Source organism: Mytilus trossulus, chromosome 14 (assembly GCF_036588685.1).
Source record: "Mytilus trossulus isolate FHL-02 chromosome 14, PNRI_Mtr1.1.1.hap1, whole genome shotgun sequence".
Classification (NCBI taxonomy): Eukaryota; Metazoa; Mollusca; class Bivalvia; order Mytilida; family Mytilidae; genus Mytilus; species Mytilus trossulus.
The window spans coordinates 37,202,043-37,206,331 of record NC_086386.1 but is presented as its reverse complement, the minus strand read 5'-3'; positions in this window follow the sequence as shown (position 1 = coordinate 37,206,331).

The following is a 4,289-nucleotide window of genomic DNA, read 5'->3' as shown; positions in this document are numbered from 1 at the left end:
GAAGGGACATAACTCTAGTTTAATTTTATAAAGTCTGAAACAAATTCTGGTCTTACATGAAATAAATCCGGATACTCAAGTTTTTTTTATTGCGGAGCTTTTCTTCCTTTCTATATTCTTCTTTCATAATGCTTATTGTCTATTTCTTATAATTTATTGTTTTCTGGAAATAGTTATCCATACGTTTCGGCAATAAAGTTTATTGACAGGTTGTTGGTATTCATATATATAGGCGGCACACATTGCGCCCCTTTCAGTCACGCAGACTTGTTCTTATAATGTTATAAATCATAGTTTAGGACCAAATTCAGTGAAGACTCGACTTAATTGAATTTAATTGATAAGTTTCACAACACTTACCGTTATTGATGATATTTTTCGTTAAATAATCAAGAATTTTCTGAATATGCTTTTTAATTATACTGTTTTTATGTTATGTATATACCTTTATCCGCTCAAAAGCTCCTTAGAGCTTGTGTTGTATATTTAACTTATGCGGGATAAAAATATTTGTTTCTTATCTGATCTGATCTTAACTGTATACTGTCAGCCGAAATTTTCGTGCGGAGAATTATCTCATTGACAATCATAGCCTACTTCCCTTTTAAATGAATTATTAATAATGTCCCCGTTCCTATAGGAGCTAGTAATTTGTATGTTTAATTGGAGTATTCATCTTTCAAGTCGTGGGGATTTGTGCTTGAAAGGTATCCAATTTTGAAAGACTTAAGAGTCCTTAAGATTATGGAGGTCATCATGTTTTTTACAATAACTGAGCAGGTCTGCATTTTTCTAGTGACAATCAGAAGATGGCCATGGCAGATTCTTGAAAACCTTCTGTTTGTTCGTTGAACACGAAAAATTGCAATAGTAAGGAATAATGGTTTGATGTCTTGATATTTTTGCAGGTTTAAGAAATATATATTCCTTTCTATATTATAAAACACTGATCATATTGATAGTTGTTTTCATACGTCGTGGGTAATCCTGAAACTCCCTCATGATTAAGCATAATTATGCATTGCCACGTCCACTTGTAATTTTGTCCTTTTCAACTGATTTTTATAGTTCTTTTTTATGTTGAACTGTTATACCATTGTCGCAGGTTAGGGGAGGGTTGGGAACCCTCTAACATGTTTAACCCCGCCACATTATTCATGTATGTGCCTGTCCCAAGTCAGGAGCCTGTAAATTCAGTGGTTGTCGTTTGTTTATGTGTTACATATTTGTTTTTCGTTCATTTTTTTACATAAATAAGGCCGTTATTTTTCTCGTTTGAATTGTTTAATTTACATTGTCTTATCGGGGCTTTTTATAGCTGACTATGTGGTATTGGCTTTGCTCATTGTTGAAGGCCGTACGATGACCTATAGTTGTTAATGTCTGTACGGTCATTTTGGTCTTTTGTGGATAGTTGTCTCATTGGCAATCATGCCACATCTTCTTTTTTATGATATTTTAAGATCATGTGAATCACAGGTAAATAAATCAATTGGGAATGTGTCAAAGAGACAACAACCCGACCATAGAAAAAAAACATCAGCAGAAGGTCATCAACAGGTCTTCAATGTAGCGAGAAATTCCCGCACCCGGAGGCGTCCGTCAGCTGGCCCCTAAACAAATATATACTAGTTCAGTGATAATGAACGCCATACTAATTTCCAAATTGTACACAAGAAACTAAAATTAAGATAATACAAGACTAACAAAGGCCAGAGGCTCCTGACTTGGGACAGGCGCAAAAATGCGGCGGGGTTAAACATGTTTGTGAGATCTCAACCCTCCCCCTATACCTCTAGCCAATATAGAAAAGTAAACGCATAACAATACGCACATTAAAATTCAGTTCAAGAGAAGTCCGAGTCTGATGTCAGAAGATGTAACCAAAGAAAATGAACAAAATGACAATAATACATAAATAACAACAGACTACTAGCAGTTTACTGACATGCCAGCTCCAGACTTCAATTAAACTGACTTCGGATTTATCGACCAATATCACGATAAATTATAGCTAATACATTGACTAGCTTGGATATAAACCATTTTGTTGAAAATTTTACGTTTCTGCGCTTAATTATGACGTCACAAGTTGTACTCATACTGATTTTTCACGAAAAAATCAATGAAAATGGGTAAATTTCCATATTTACTGGACAGGAAACATTGAGCGCACACGTCGACAACAAAGATCTTTTAAAATAATGTTTGTGAAGACATTTCACATGTCTTATTTGAATCTTAAGCTTGTCGACGCCTGCGCTCTATGTTTTCTGATCCTTTATTTGGTTGAAATCTAGCTGATTTTGACAAATTTCACCAAAATCCCTTATCTTGACCTTTTTTGGATATAAAAATCAACGTGTTAGAATTAAACTTTGACAAAAACAGTTCTGTTTAACTTTCTAACATGTCTTTAGGGCAACTTAAAACAATTTTTTTGGAACTACGAACTTTATAATTGGGGCCAATTATGGCCCTTACTGAACTTATCTTACCTTATTTGTTTATCAGATGGTGTTTCGATGGGTCTTTGCTTATTTTTGTCATAAATTGTAACTCATAGCAATACAAAAACAGGTCCGCAATAAGTGGTGCACAGTTAGTCCCCATTGGAATTCCGATAAACTGACGATATACGGAATCTTCAAAGCGAACAAAAATGTTATCTAGTAAAAATTCAAGGGCATATATAGTATCAAAGCATGTCCAATTTACATAGTTTTTTTGTTTATTGCTTCTAAAAAATGACCTAAAAGAGTTTGAACATATATATTCACATTCTGACTTTTTAAATGCCCATTTAATTAGGTGTGTGATTTTTTTCTTAATGAGAATGCGAGGCAATGTGGTATACAGGGTAGAAAGATCAAAACTTTGAACAGATTCAAAATCACCAATATAAGCATGCAATTTATCAAGTACTTCCAACGAGTTCTTTACACTCCAAAAGTAATTAATTCCACTATTTTCGAAGGCCTTATTTGAACAATTTATTATCAGGTTTTTAATCTTTTATACACCAGATAGCACAATCCAAATACGAAACGTATACAATTTTTAGTTGATAAATCTTTCCTCTTTAACAGAGCTCCAACACTTCTCCAGTTGTGAAAATACTACATAAGAAAACAAACTCAAGAAACAGCAAGTTTCTCAGGAAAGAGTACTATGACCAGTAGTTACTCGTTAACATAAATGACTTACCTGACTGTAAACCATAAACGCAACTATTAAGAACTTTTTCAGAAAACGACAGGAGATGTGGTATGATTGCCACTGAGACAATTATCCACCAACGTTGAAATGATGTATATGTTAGGAAGTGTACTGTAGGCAAACGTACAGCCTTAAAAAAAGATAAAAACTCATACCGTATAGTCCGCTATAATTACATTAACGGTACCTATTTTTCTGCACCAGATGCGCATTTCGACAATACATGTCTGTTCGTGGCCAAAATATGTAAAATTCAAAGCTTATATAAAAGATGAAGAGCTATCCAAAAGGTCCAAAAAGTATAGCCAAATCCGTAAAAAGAATCAGAGCTTTGCACGAGGGAGATACATATAAAGGTCCCAAAAATACGAGAAAATCAAAGGTCTAATTTTTATAAAAAGAAAATACCCCCACAAAAAAACCGGCCCCACAAAATATTATATGTTATAGTTATTGACCAAGCAAGTCGGTATATGGGATTTAATCTGCACAGCACGAGATGACACAATAACCCGAACGACGTAGGAGTTCGGGTTATTGGGTCATCTCGTGCTGTGCAGATTAAATTCCATATACCGATTTGATTGGCCAATAACTGTTTTAACACATGACGCAATCAATTTACGTGAACGTTTTAGAAATGTTGACGTCATTCCGCAATCCACGGATCCTAGGAAAATTTCTTGTAGGGTAAAGCAAGGCGAAAATACGACTTTGGTAAGTTTAAAATTTATAATTTTTTTCATATTTAGACTCATTCTAAAATTGGGATTTAATGGTATATTTTTTTTTATCGTTTCCACAGGCGCTTGGGTATATGATAAAAAAAAAATGTTTTGTTGATTAAAATATTTCCGTTAAATTTATTCCCCATTTTTATTGAATTGGTGACGATTAAGACTTTCACAAACTGTGTACTTTCGGTGTATGAATAAAAAAAAAACATAACTGCAAGGGTTATTGAGTTTAAATCAGAATAATTGCTTTTGAATTTCTCAGAGAGAAAAAGAAACGAGGAAGATATTATATTACCTAAATTTAAAATGTATAATAAACAGAAAATACGTTTC